This window comes from Geotrypetes seraphini, chromosome 12, assembly GCF_902459505.1.
Source record: "Geotrypetes seraphini chromosome 12, aGeoSer1.1, whole genome shotgun sequence".
Taxonomy (NCBI): Eukaryota; Metazoa; Chordata; class Amphibia; order Gymnophiona; family Dermophiidae; genus Geotrypetes; species Geotrypetes seraphini.
Window position 1 is genome coordinate 63,079,867 of NC_047095.1, and position 15,544 is coordinate 63,095,410.

General features: G+C 43.8%; 1 protein-coding gene across 1 annotated transcript in view; it reads left to right on the forward strand.

Moving 5' to 3' along the window:
- The first annotated feature begins 3,476 nt into the window (after positions 1–3,476).
- LOC117346120 (cytosolic carboxypeptidase 6-like) overlaps positions 3,477–15,544 on the forward strand; it is a 654,038-nt gene continuing 641,970 nt past the window's right edge. Inside the window, exon 1 of the mRNA XM_033915525.1 lies at positions 3,477–3,660. The gene's annotated coding sequence lies outside the window, so the exon portion shown is untranslated. The remainder of the gene's footprint in view (positions 3,661–15,544) is intronic.

The following is a 15,544-nucleotide window of genomic DNA, read 5'->3' on the forward strand; positions in this document are numbered from 1 at the left end:
CTGCTAACAATTCCATCACTAAAACTTATCAGTACTATGCGCAATAATATTTTCTCCGTTACCGCCCCTACGCTCTGGAATTCAACACCGGCTCACCTGCGAGAGATCCACACGTTAGATCATTTCAAGACCAGCTTAAAAACAATGCTTTTTAAAGATGCCTGTGCAGTATGATTGACCTTTTAAGGCTAACTTCTACAACCAGCTCCGGCCATGTCTGAAGGGCCTGGAGCATGCCGGATGTATATGACGTCATCTGCGTGTGCTCAGAGGCCCTCTAGATGCAACCAGAACTGACCAGGACTTTCTAAAATCCAGCCAAATGCCAGGTTTTGGAAAGTCTTTCCAGGTTTTTCCAGATGTCTGGCAACCCTACACAAACCCTTCCCCACTCCTGGGAAAATCCACAACCTGCCGGCAGCCTGTGGAAAAACCTACTCCCTGCCAGCAAAACCCTGTTCTCCTGTGTAACCTCCCCTACCTCTTTCCCTGGGCCCCACCCTTGAGGTCGTCATCATTGGCCAACGGTCCCAGGTAACATAGAAAGCCTTTGCTGCTGCACAAGTAGGTGCTGGAATTCTAAATCATACTGATGTCCTCTGGTGGTAGTTTTGCACTACCACCGCTAAGGTTAATCCTTCCATGTAAAAGATGACCCCTTGCAGTCGTACTGCATAACTACTGCCAGAGGTTATTGGCTTCACTTTGGATTCAGGTGCCTACCCATGAAGTAGCAAAGGGGGAATCAGTGCCGCCTGGGACTGCTGGCCACAAATAAAGACCCCCAGGGTGAGTCCTATGGGAAGGGGCTTTTCCAGGAGGGGCTGGAGTTTATCTGTTCAGGGAGCTGAATTGTTTGGGGGGATTATCTTGCTTTTTGTGTCAGGGTGAGGGGGAACTTGATCTTTGCATTGGGAGTACAGGGGGGGGGGGTTGCTGTTTGTATTAAGAGACACATGGAAGGAATTTGGTGCTACTGGGAAGTTCTAGAGAGATTTGGGGGAGAGATAAGGAAGAGGGAACAAGTGTCAGCATAGCTCCTATGCCAGAGCACTGTGGTATTGGACTGCTGGTAGCCCAGCAGCATTCCCCCCCCCCCCCCTTCTCTTGAGGTAGCAGTAAATTTGGCTGCAGTATTGGCATCATGATAGTGTACGGTCCGGACGTAAGCAGTAGCTGTCAAATCTAGCCATACTGTCACTCACCGATGTCATGCCCAAATCCTGTCCACTCCTGTATTAGGTAGCTAATGTGGGATTTTTACGGCAGCCGGGGACAGTGGTGCAGGTAAATGAATTTTGAACGGCCCAAAAAGCTGGAGTTGTTCTCTGGAAAGAAGATTTTAAAAATAGGGCATTGTGGCCTTAATTCAAAGGGAATGCATAGAAAAATGTACAAAAGGACTCATTACGAGAAAATGAAAAAATGCTAAGAATATCATAGACCAGGGGTAAGGAACTCTGGTCCTCGAGAGCCGTATTCCAGTCGGGTTTTCAGGATTTCCCCAATGAATATGCAAGAGATCTATTTGCATGCACTGCTTTCAATGCATATTCATTGGGGAAATTCTGAAAACTCGACTGGAATACGGCTCTTGAGGACCGGAGTTCCCTACCCCTGATCTAAAGAGATTGACAGCAAAGAAAGAAAGAGATACAGCAGTGGTTCCCAAATCCTGTCCTGGGGGACCCCCAGCCAGTCAGGTTTTCAAGGTATCCCTAATGAATATGCATGAGAGAGATTTGCATACCTGTCACTTCCATTATATGCAAATCTCTCTCATGCATATTCATTAGGGATATCTTGAAAACCTGACTGGCTGGGGGGTCCCCCAGGACAGGTTTGGGAACCACTGAGATACAGGATGGAACCATTTGTGAATTCACAGTTGAATGCAGTGGGATGCAGAGTGTGGTGGACACCTGGAATGCGCTTCCAGAGGACGTTATAGGGCAGCGAACGGTACTGGGGTTTAAGAAAGGATTGGACAATTTCCTGCTGGAAAAGGGGATAGAGGGGTATAGATAAAAGATTACTGCACAGGTCCTGGACCTGATGGGCCGCCGCGTGAGCGGACTGCTGGGCGCGATGGACCTTAGGTCTGACCCAGCGGAGGCATTTCTTATGTTCTTATGTTCTTAAGTGTAGTAAAGATCCCATAGGAAACCAAGCCTCATGATTGCGTTTAACAATATCAAAGTCTACTTCCACGGTAGGGTGTTAATACACCTGTGTCAGGTCTAAACTCTCCACCTTGGATGTACAGTCCATTTACCCTGAGTTCACACTCTGTCAATGTTGACAATAATGCACATACTTTAGCTCAGGGGTCTCAAAGTCCCTCCTTGAGGGCCGCAATCCAGTTGGGTTTTCAGGATTTCCCCAATGAATATGCATGAGATCTATGTGCATGCACTGCTTTCAATGCATATTCATTGGGGAAAACCCGACTGGATTGCGGCCCTCAAGGAGGGACTTTGAGATCCCTGCTTTAGCTATTAAATACATTGCGAATGTTCAAATGATGCAGATTTATTTATGCTCATTAGAAGTCATTTATTTCAGTTTTACTTTGCAAATTTCCATGACTTGTGCATTTGTGTTTATATGCGGTACACTGGGAATAATTAGCCTTTGAATTAGAGCTACACAAGGATAAACTCAAAGATCGTTAGGTTTTATTAATTGGCTGGTAAATACTGCTTTTCAGTAGATATTTTGCATGCAACTTAGAATGCATTGATAGGTATAAAATAAAGAAAGAGGCATAGAAACATTTTAAAGACTTAGAAAGAAGCCACCATGCAGGCAAATGCAAAATGACTTCACTTTCATGTCTCAGAGGGTGGATCAGCCAAATGGATTATCTGTATGATCGGAGTTTATGCAATTCTGTTTCTGAGACCTTGGATTAGTTGGGATTGGGGGTTCAATAGATGCAGTGTTTGTCGCCCATTGGACATAAGAGATTAAGGAATTTCTTCCACTCTACTTAATGGACTTAAAATGGTATTTTGGGTAGACTCAGAGGAGGCTATGACTTGCCTTATCAAATATCAATTAGTTTAGAAGCCCTAGTAGTGACGGAAATGCAGAATTTAAGTATGCATCTCATGCGCATAAGAAACTTGAGTTTAGAAAGTAGGTAGTTGTATATATATATTGCGAATATGTACATATTGTGACAGGGACCTGGCGGAATGTTGCCCCACATCAGAATCATGCCCTTATCAGCTCCCCAGTCCTACCCCTAAGCACTGGATTAAATCTAGGACACTCCAGAAACGAAAAGGAAAATGAAAACAGACCAGAACTGAAGTATTTAACACTGTCCCTTTACCAAGCACCAGGAAAGAGCCCCAGCTGCAAAGGAATGGCCCCTTTAAGAATGGCACAGATGCAAGCAAGGGGGAGGGGCGAGGTCAGGCCCAGCCCTTCTCCCCAGGAAGCTGGCTGAGAAGCAGGGTGGAGCCAGGAACTAGCAGGGAGTGTTGGAACAGACACCGGCCCTGCTCTAATGCCTGGAACATGAACCAGGAATAGAGGTCAGAGGCCAAGAACCTGGGAAAAAGTAATTGCCAGGATGGAGTGGGAAAGTTCCTCTTGTCCCAAACTGCTGACTGAGGAGAACATGGAAATCAGTTAACCACCCTGAGGCAGGTCAGAATATCTTGAACTTTTAAAATGTTGCTTTAGAGCAGGGATCTCAAAGTCCCTCCTTAAGGGCCGCAATCCAGTCGGGTTTTCAGGATTTCCCCAATGAATATGCATTTAAAGCAGTGCATGCACACAGATCTCATGCATATTCATTGGGGAAATCCTGAAAACCCGACTGGATTGCGGCCCTCAAGGAGGGACTTTAAGACCCCTGCTTTAGAGTCTTTTTTCCCCCCTTGTGCTGCACATTGCAAGGTGGAGTGTGGTTGCAAGCAGTGCTGTATGGGTGTGGCTCCTGCAGTGTTTTCAAACCTTGATTTTTCTTTTTGCTCCTGTGAATGTTTTCTTTTGGGTTTTCATTTTGGTTCCTGGACTTTTTAAAGAACAATGGAGCTGTCACTAGCAACCAGAGCCTGGAGCGGTAGCTGTAACAATCTCAGGGCAAGCACAGTGCAGGGCACAGCACTCCCTACCCTAGCTGACTGGTGAAGTAGGCTCGGTACCAGTCCAGCTAAGGAAGAGCCTGGTTAGCGCTAAATGGAAGAAAAGTTTTCTTTGGTAGAGAAAGAGTGAACCTAGAACAAGGATGGTATCCCAGTTTTCCCCACTGGTGCCAGATAAGCCCAATGAAAGTTTTTTGGGGTGTTTTTTTTTTCCTGTTGAAGGACAATATTGATGAACTCAATACTATCTGTTTCATGTGGATTACAAAGTGTGATATTTTAATTTGAAGTGGCTAGTGCAGGGGTGGGCAACTCCGGTCCTTGAGGGCCGGAATCCAGTCGGGTTTTCAGGATTTCTCCAATGAATATGCATGAGATCTATTTGCATGCACTGCATATTCATTGGGGAAATCCTGAAAACCCGACTGGATTCCGGCCCTCGAGGACCGGAGTTGCCCACCCCTGGGCTAGTGCATGTGGCATCCTGACTTGAACATGGAAATGCACTGTGAAACCTGAATAAAAAGTCTTGGATTTTTTTTTCCAGAAGAATATTGCTTTATTGTTTTAAACGGCTGAGCATCGAGCCTCGAGAGACTACACAACAGTGAGCCTGGGAGTAACAGCCATCCTTTTCCTTCAGGAAGGGTACCTTGGGGCGGGCTCCCGTGCGACCTTCTAGGCGTCCCTGTCACTGTATAGCAAGGGATGTTGTATGGGTGGTCTGGAATAGAGTCAAAAAATACATTTGGGTTTCCCATTTCAGAAGGGGAATGCATGCATATGATCTCTAAAATCAACATCGGGATTTACTCCTAGGAGAGATGCTCATTTTAGGCAGTGATCTATGAATCCCCCAGTCATTTTAGCTCCCTCCTCTCCTCAGGAAATCAATAAAGTAGCATGAACACAGATGCCATACTTAGTTGAGAGAACCTAGATGAGTAGATTTACAAAATGACTGACATGTACTCTAACCCCCTAATTCTATGTAGTGTGCCAAAATATAGGTACCAATTACGCACCTAACTTTTGAAGTTCAATCAAAGGTAAGCATCTAAACAGAATAAACAGCAAGTAGGCAGCTGCCTAAGGGCAGTTAAGCACTTATTTGACAACTTAGCACCTAAGGGGCTCATAGTAAAAAAAAAAAATAATAATACGTCTAAGAACCCAGTTACATCGGCACTTGGACGATCAAAAAGATAATCAAACAGGGTTTTAGATGTATCTAAAACCAGCTTAGGCCTTTTCCCTGCCTCTGTGTGCCCAGAGCGAAAAGGAGCATTTTTGGAGGACTGGGTAAGGATGTGGCCAACCAAGACTTAGTCATCCGGCAGCCATAATCGAAAAGTTTGACAGGTTGCCTAGACGAAGCTTATATGTTTTGACTTTAACCCAAGTCAAAACAGGTATAAGTTCCAGATCGGGCCGCTGAGCTCAGCGGCCCAGGCAACCCACTCCCGTAATGATCGCGGCAAGAGAGATACCCAAGCTCTCCTGCCACGAACCCCTAAACCCTCCCGCAATGTTCCCTGGCAGGAGGGATGCCCAATAATTAATATCGGTCCTAATGTGACTAAGAAGATTATTCCAAATTGTAATGACAGCGTAAGCAAAAGCTGTCGTTTATATCGTACTCCTCTAATCTATGGAAAATGTAGTAAGAACGTACTGCATAATCTGCTGGAAGGATAATGCAAATGAGAAAAAAGCAAAATCGGATTATCTGTAATATACGATGAGCTATGCCAGCTGATTTAAACTTAGGGCTCCTTTTACAAAGCCGCGCTAGCGGGGTTAACACGTGCGACTTTTCAATCACGCGCTAACCCCCGCGCTGGCCAAAAACTACCGCCTGTTCAAGAGGAGGCGGTAGCGGCTAATGCGTCTGGCGGTTTAGCGCACGCTATTACGTTCGTTAAACCGCTAGTGTACCTTTGTAAAAGGAGCCCTTAATTTGCCCCTCAACTGATAACCAATGAAGATTCTTCTACGCTTTATAGACCAAAAATTAATCTAACCGCAATATTCTGGAGCAACTGCAATTTTTTGATCAGTTTTGATAATTTAGTTCAACCATAAAGAATTACAGGAACCAACAGTGCAAAATGATGTTCAAAAAGACACGACTTCACTAGCCTGTTTCCTCATAATATATAAAATCTTCCTCCAGAAATTAGAAATGTATGAGAAGAGTCTAAAAGAATAGTATTAGTTGTGCACATAAATGTCACATTTAGGCGTGATCATTTATGCGGACCATATCCCGGTTGTAAATGTATGTCTTCATTTCAGTACTTAGCTCACTGTCTTCATTATTCAAGGCTGGTGGATTTGTGCAGAAAAGGAGGATGAGGAGTCAAAGATGACCCCGAGGTTGCGAGCTGGCAAGACAGGGAGGATGAGAGCGCCATCCACTGAAATAGAGAGTGGGGGGAAAGGAGAGGTGGATTTAGGTGGAAGGATAAGTAGCTCAGTCTTGGCTATATTCAGCTTTAAGTGGCAGTGGGACATCCAGGAAGCGATGTCAGATAGGCTGAGACATGGACCTGGATACCTGTAGAGATTACTGGTGTGGAGTGGTAGATTTGGGAGCCATCAGCATAGAGATGGTACTGAAATCCATGAGAGTAGATCAGAGAATCAAGGGAATGAGTATAGAGATGTAGAAGAGAAAGGTCCTAGGACAGAGCCCTGGGGGTACCTTGACTGATAGCGGGAGAAGAGAGGAAGAGGATCCACCACTACGTACGCTAAAAGTGCGGTGTGAAAGATAAGAAGAGTAGAACCAAGAGAGAACGGAGCTCTGAAATCCAAGTGAGGACAGCGTATCAAGGAGAAGGTGGTGGTCAACAGTGTCAAAAAGCAGCGGATAGCTTGAGAATGATGAAGCTAGAATAGAGGCCTCTTATCTATTTGTTCTATATAGGTTACATGAAGTAAATATAAATTTATATGCATAGATTTGTTTGCATTTTAAATGAAAACATACCTTGCTAGACCTGCAAAATTATGTCAGCCAGGAAGTGTCTAAAGATAACGGTAGCATAAAAACAGCCTACCTTCTGTATTTCTCTGATAAGTATTCTTCCTGCAAACATATAAAACAGAATGTTGTTTAATGCAAGATGCAAAAATTGAAAAGCGTTATCAATCAGCTCGAAAAGAACACTTCATTTCCTCTATTTCATCTTTTCCACTCACTGTCCTCTATCCGGGAGACGGAGAGAAAAGGTCAAACATTTTCAAACAGTGCCTTTTAGGCTGGTCTCTTAGTATGGAATGCGTGTCGCACCATCAAACAAGCATATATTTCCACAGACATTGCAGAAGATTTGAGCTGGTGGTTGGAAATTAATTTCTGAAATCCTCTTCTACGATAGAGTAATGAGGAGAAAATGCAAATATACAACCCATTTATCTTTAAGTGAGCAGGCAGCATCAAACTTGTGAAAGTTACAGGGCCGGTTTGCAACAACAAGATTTGGAGTTTGCAACTGCGTTGGCACTGTAAATCAAACAAGATTTATCATTTATTCATTTGCATTTAAAAAAGCAACCTTACATCACAGGAAAGCTGTTGAATTCTGGTCTTCGAATGCCACAAACAGGTCTGGCTTGCAGGATTTCTGCACTGAATATTTATTAAACACACCTGAGTACTTTTGAGTCAAGAGCTAGGGCTACCTGATAATGCTCCAGGACTGACGTTTGCCATCCTTGTGAGCTGCCAGTTGTTGTTTTCACTCAGTTATAGTAAGATGACCTTAAGCACATGGGAGGAAGGGATAATTTTCCTAATGCCAAAAGAGGTACACAGTTTCATTTGCTCCAAAGAAGTATCTTCTGCTTGTAAAGGTCTTTTGACATATGCAAATGGACTTTCCACTTAGAAATGATGGTTGGGGTTATTTTACTGACTTGCAGCGTGTACCAGGTGAACGGAATATTATTTGCAAAGTAATGAGCTGCTTTATAGGCATTTGCATGTTTTGCATTTCATTATTTTATAATCTGTGATTACTTAAATATTATTACATAAGAGCAAGATAACCTGCATTCCTTTTAATCATGCTATGGGGCAAATGACATGGGTTATTGCTTTAACACAGCTTGATAACTTCCCCCTAAGGTGCCTGGAAATAGGTATCCACTTGGGCTTCAGACATAGGTAACCTGTTATAGAAGTTCTCGCAATGAGGGTAATTTTATGAAAGGGTACCTAGGCTGGCTGATCCAAAAACAAGCGACTGCTCAGGACTAGAGAGCTGCACGGGAATGGGGACGATGGGAATCCCATGGGGATCCTGCGGGTTCCCCCTTTGGGTCGCGGGGATCCCTTGGGGATGCCCCCTCGGGTCGTGGGGATCCCGCAGGGTTCGATGCAACTCAAGCCGCGAGGCTCGTCTTCTTTTCCTACCTGCCCTGCAGCAGCACATATAGCCGACCGGAAGTCTTCCCCGATGTCAGCGCTGACGTCGGAGGGAGGGCTTAAGCAAAGCTCTCCCTCCCTCCTTCGTCAGCAAAGTAGATGGTCTGCGCATGCGTCGGGATCGCTACCCAGCGATCTGTGTCTTCGGATGGGGGCGTGCCTCCGATTGCCCCCATTTGCATGAAGATGGTTGGTGAATCAGTCGCCCTGCCTCCAATCATCCATGAATCGTACACAGATTGGAAGGTTAGTGAATCTAGCTCTTAGGTGCCTAAATGTCTTTATAAAATACTTTTACAAGACCTTAAGAAATCATGCCTAGACTGAAGACATGGACATTACCAAGGCTGGTTCAATAAATTACAGTGCCCCGACTCATGCCTTACCCCTTGGTCCATGGTTCACCCTGACCCGGTCCATGTGCTGCCTCCTAGCCAGTTCCCTCCTCCCTCCTCTCTCCTCTGATGCTACTGCCCGGTCCTGGCAGGATATGGTTTCATAGGCCAGCATCAGAGGAGGGAGGAGGAGGGAAGCCACAGAGTAGTTTAACTTATGGGCCAGTGACATGATGACCCTGGGCGTTTGGCACCCAAGGCCAGGGCCACCATCAGGGCAGTACTACCAGTCCTGCATTCAGGGGCCCGGAGCTGACAGGGGACCCGGGCTCCCCCAGGGTCGCAGTGTTCCCTCTAAGGTGAGCGCATGAGCGATCGCTCACTATTTTCAGTGGCGTCGCTCATACGCTTTCCCCTGTCGCTCACTCGAGGGCGGGAGGAGGTGACAGGAAGCGGCGGCCTGTATTTTAAACTTAAAAGATGCAGCGGCGGCTCCTCTCAAGATCCCCAACTGCGTCGGACTTCCGACGCAGGTGGGGATTTGTGAGAGGAGCCGCTGCCACGTCTTCAATGTCCTACCAAGGGGGGGCGGTCCGCCCCGGCTGTGCACCCGCCCTATGGCTGCAGTCGGAGAGGAAGTTCGGGCCAGCCAATCGCTGCCTGGCTGGGCGGAACTTCCTCTCCGACGGCAGAATTGACGTCGGGGGAATGCTGGTCGGCCCGGTGGGAAGCAGAGAGAGCTTGGGGCAGCCGCGGTGGTGGCTTTGGGGCCTGTTTCCCCCGATGGTGGCAGCAGTGACTTTGTGGAGGGTAGGGAGAAAGAAAGGGGCCAGGCAGGGAGACAGAAGGGAAACAGAAAAAAAGAATGGGGCATCAAGAGAGAAAAAAGAAAGAAAGGGCAGGGAGAGAGGAAGAAAAAGTTGGGAGAGGGAATGAGGTCTGGAGGAGAGGAAGCATACAGGCTGAAAGAAGGGAAGAAAGATTGGATGCACAGTCAGAAGATGAAAGTGCAACCAGAGACTCATGAAATCACCAGACAAGGTAGGAAAAATGATTTTATTTTAAATTTAGTGATCAAAATGTGTCTGAATTTATATATGCTGTCTATATTTTGCACTATGGCCCCCTTTTACTAAATCGCAATAGTATTTTTTAGCGCAGGGAGCCTATGAGCGTCGAGAGCAGCGCTGGGCATTTAGCACAGTTCCCTGCGCTAAAAACTGCTATTGTGGTTTAATAAAAAGGATGGGGGGTATATTTGTCTAATTATGTATGGTTGTTACTGAGGTGACAATGCATAGAGTCATCTGCCTTGACCTCTTTGAAAAAAACCCAGAATAGGAATGATAATTAACATTTTCTCAGCGTATAGTGTGCTTTGTGTTTTTTAATTTTATTGTTGGTAGATCATTTTGACTTGGTCATTTTAAAGTAGCTCGCAAGCCCAAAAAGTTTGGGCACCTCTGAGCTAGAGCGTTGAAGCTGTGTATTTCTATTTTATCCCCCCTTTTACAAAACTGTGGAGCGTTTTTTAGCGCCAGCCGTGGTGGTAGCAGCTCTGATGCTCAGAATTCTATGAGCGTCAGGGCTGTTACCACCGTGGCTAAAATCCACACTACAGTTTTGCGAAAGGGGGAGGGGTTAGTTTGTGATGACATATTCCATACTAGGCGAAGGTGTTTTCTGTGTTCTGTGTGTTCGAAAGACATGGTTTTCTGTTAGGATTGACGGTGTAGGATTGATCTGTGCTGGTCTGGCTTGTTAGTTTTACAATGGGTGTATTGATGTACTGCTCACTGCAATATGTAAGATGCTGCCTTTTCCTAGGTACTCATGTGTGACGTGTGGTTTGTTACTAAAAATCATGTTTTTCTTACAGATGGGGGGGGGGTCCAAAAAATGATGGGCCCCAGGTGTTACATATGCTAGGTACGCCACTGTATGTAAAGATACCAGAAAGTTGGCGTAGCAAAAACTTTAAGTAAATTGTTATTCTTCTAAGTTTTGAGTATTTAACCCTCCCACAATCTCACGGGCACTCGTTTCAAGTTTCAAGTTTATTGAGATTTTGATTTAAACGCAATATCAAATATTTTCAATGCGTATAACAAAAATAAATTTGGGGAAATAAATAAAACCATTTGAACAATAAACATACAAACATATCCATAGATGATTAAAATTACATGAGGAGTACAAGGATAAACTACAGTTGTTAAAAATGCGCCCTCAGCGCCTGCTCATAAATTTGTGGAGTATGTAACTTGTCGCTCATGCATATTTTTTTTTTGCACACACCTCATCAATCCTTAGAGGAAACATTGGTCCTAGGCCACCATAGCACAAATTTCTGTATTATGCTTCTGCTGTGCACAACAATAAACAATAAACACTGCTGTCATACTTTTTTTTGTTCCCTGCCGATTTCCTGATAGCACCCCCCCCCCCCGGACAAAAGTGGGGGGAGGGGGGAAGGGGTGCGTGGGGGGGCCCAATAGGATTGCTCAGTAAGGGGCCCAGAAATTTCTGATGGCGGCCCTGCCCAAGGCCATAGGTTAAGCTGGTCTTGAACATTACATCTGGTATAGAAACATAGAAGATGACGGCAGAAAAGGGCTACAGCCCATCAAGTCTGCCCACTCTGCTTACCCACCCCCTGTCTATGCCCTAATGACCCAATTTCCTTATCTTGACCCTCGTAGGGATCCCACATGGGTATCCCATTTCTTCTTAAAGTCTGGCACGCTGTCTGCCTCGATCACCTGCACTGGAAGCTTGTTCCAATGATCAACCACTCTCTCTGTGAAGAAATACTTTCTGGTGTCGCCATGAAATTTTCCGCCCCTGAGTTTGAGCAGGTGCCCTTTTGTGGCCGAGGGTCCCTTGAGAAAGAAAATATCATCTTCCACTTCGACACTCTTATTTGACATGTTGAACTTCTAGTGGTAGTACCGTGACACTATTACTTGGGGGGGGGGGGGGGGTCGGAGATGCTATAATGAACCCAGGCAGAGCAGGAGCATCCAAGGCTCGCTCCTGCTCCCTGCTAGACCATCATGGGAATCCCCTTAGGGGCCAAGGGGTAAGATTAGGACGTGTGACAGATCGTCACTGCTGGAGGTTTGAGGTGGTGGGGGAGGGATCTTAACTGCCAGAAGAGTTTCAGAGAGGATGGCTACCTGTTGGGTTTTTTGTTTGTCTTTTATTTTTTTTTGGGGGGGGGGGAGTTGGGGCGAAAAGGAAACGTGAATGTAAAGAGTAGCAATTAAAAAAAAAACGCACTTGGATTGTGGACACCCCAACCTAGACATCTCAATTCCCCTATCCTTAATCCTAAAATGGACCTTCACATATATCAATAGTTATGTAATCAGAAGAAACCAACCTAAACATGGTATCCATCTTTAAAGCAGGTTGGAACAGCACTAGGGTACTATTAATTGCTAATCATTTTGAAGTGCAATATAATGGGGAACCTTTGAGTTCTGTTCTCTGTTTCATTATGTTATCATGTGCTGAACTCGAGGGTTTATGAAATCCTGTGATGCAGAATGATATATGGTATTTAATTCTTTTCAGTTCAGAAGGAAATTACAAAAGATGTGGCTTTAGATACAAAGTCTTGATATAAGAAGACTTACAACATAAGGCTTTGTCTTTAAGGCACCAAAGAGTTACAAACTGCAATTCAGATTCAAAGCATGAGTCCGAATGAACTAAATGAGAAATATTAGCTTCATATTTTAATCCTTACACCAGTTATTATTTTCCTTATATCCTTTGTTGATAGGTATTTCGATCCTTTAGACAGATATACTATACCAGGGGTATAGAGAGAGACAGAGGTATTGTGGGTTATCCTAGGAACAGGAAATGGAATTTTTACTCATATTGGTATGATATTCAGACTTTCTTTTAAAAAAGGAGGTAGTTAAAACTTGTTTTAGGCATAGAAAAGGGTTTATATAAAATTATTGGAGGGTGGCCAATACTACGCCAATTTTTAAAAAGGGTTCCAGGGGAGACCAGTAAGCCTGACTTCAGTGCTAGTCATAATGGTGGAAACTATTATAAAAAATAAAATTGTGGAACACGTAGACAAACATGATTTAATGAGACGGAGTCAGCATGGGTTCAGCCGTGGGAGATCTTACCTCACCAATTTGCTTGACTTCTTTGAAGGTGTGAATAAACATGTGGATGAAGGTGAGCTGGTTGATGTAGTGTATCTATATTTTCTGAAAACTTTTGATGAAGTTCCTCACAAGAGGCTCCTGAGAAAATTAAAGAGTCATGGGATAGGTGGCAAAGTTCAGCTCTGGATTAGGAATTGGTTATCAGATAGAAAACAGAAGGTAGGGTTTAATGGCCATTTTTCTTAATGGAGAAGAGTAAAGAGTAGAGTAACACAGGGATCTGTACCGGGACCGGTGATATTTAACTTCTTTATAAATTATATGGAAAATGGGACGACAAGTGAGGTGATTAAATTTGCAGATGACACTAAACTGTTCAAAGTTGTTAAAACGAATGTGGATTGTGAAAAATTGCAGGCGGACCGTAGGAAATTGGAAGACTGGGCGTCCAAATGGCAGATGAAATGTAATGTGGACAAATGCAAAGTATGCACATAGGGAAGAATAACCCGAATCACAGTTACCAGATGCTAGGGTCCACCTTGGGGGTTAGCGCCCAAGTAAAGGATCTGGGTGTCATTGTACACAATACAATGAAACCTTCTGTCCAATGTGCGACAGCAGCCAAAAAAAAGCAAACAGGATGCTAGGAATTATGAAAAAATGGATGGATGACAAGACTAAGAATGTTATAATGCCCCTGTATTGCTCCATGGTGTGACCTCACCTGGTGGCTTGCTTTCAATTCTGGTCTCCTTATCTGAAGAAAGATATAGAGGTACTAGAAAAGGTTCAAAGAAGAGCGACCAAGATGATAAAGGGGATGGAACTCCTCTCGTATGAGGAAAGACTAAAAAGGTTAGGTCTCTTTAGTTTGGAAAAGAGACGGCTGACAGGAGATATGATCAAAGTCTACAAAATCTTGAATTGAGTAGAACAGGTACAAGTGGACCGATTTTTCACTCTGTCAAAAATTACAAAGACATGGGGACATTTGATGAAGTTACACGGAAATACTTTTCAAACTAATAGGAGGAAATATTTTTACACTCAGAGAATAGTTAAACTCTGGAATGCATTGTCAGAGGTTGTGGTAAGAGTGGATAGTGTAGCTGGTTTTAAGAAAGGTTTGGACAATTTCCTGGAGGAAAAGTCCATGGTCTGTTACTGAGAAAGACATGGGAGAAGCCACTGCTTGCCCTTGATTGGTAGCATGGAATGTTGCTACTCAAGTTTTGGCCAGATACTAGGCCATCGTGAGAACGGGCTACTGGGCTTGATAGACCATTGTTCTGACCCAGTAAGGCTATTCTTATGTGACTGTATTTGAGATTAAAAATAGGGGTACAGAAAAAAGTTTGCTTACTTTCCACAATCTGAGCTCACGCATTCAAGAGAGGATAGCATAGCTGGAGTATAAGCAAAATTAAGATATAGGCATATTTTATTATTAAACTACTATATGAAGGTGCAAACGCAGAATTCATGAGAAGGAAATAAATTAGAGAATTTTAATTTTATAAAGGTTGAACTTGAGAGGATGAGATTCTGTTCAACTGGACATGGTAGACAGACAAGAAGAGAATTAAAATGGAGGAAAACTCAACAATGGGGACCACTAACCAGAAAAAATAAAAATAGAAGCAGTTCTGGAGACCTGGATAATTCTTTCAAAACTAACCCCCCCCCAAAAAAAAAAAACCAATAAAGGAAAGAAGAATTGATCAATGCAACTTCTTTTAAGAATTGTGATTGTCAGGATTGACACCTGACTGGTTACATAAACATCCACATTGTCACGTTCTCTATTTATTGTTTGGAAAGCAGGCATTGAAGCTTGTCATCCTTGCGTGTCTGCTTTGTCTTTGTGCCAACTTCTTTTCTGAAGAAGTAGAAAGTGGCATCAGCTCCCAACGTCTCGCAGCAGGGCATGTTTTGCATTTACTGATGCACGGGGACTGACTGACTAATAGTAACATGAAAACAGTTCTGACAGGACAAGGTCTTGAAGCTGGAAAGGGAAAAGGCAAAACAACACACGCTCAGCATAAGCTATGACTTTCTAATGCCAGGAAAGCCACTGGTTCAATATCTTTTTATGGATTTTTTTACAGTATAAATCTAAATGAAAGAAACTGCTGATATACGTTTTGGAAAAATGGCTACCTTTGGAAAGAGAAGCAAAATAAAAAAAGAGGCATCTTCAATGTTTAAATGAGCCATAAACGTTTCTAAATTGAAATATGCTTGCAGTTGTGAAAATAAGATAATTCCAGTTATGACGGAGAATCAAGTAGATAGATTTTTCTCTTGTAATTTCTAATGTTAAGGAACAACATGCAGCAAATTTGGGATATCTCCCAAGTAGTATCTGCCTTGTTCTACTACCTCCTTCAGCTACGGAAAATCAGATTTTCTCGGAGCTGGACTTCATTCAAATACTGTATGCTTTCATCTTTTCCTGTATAGACTATTGCAACATGCTCCTAAATGGACTCGCTACAAAAAAAACACCCATTGACTACAACGAGTACAAAA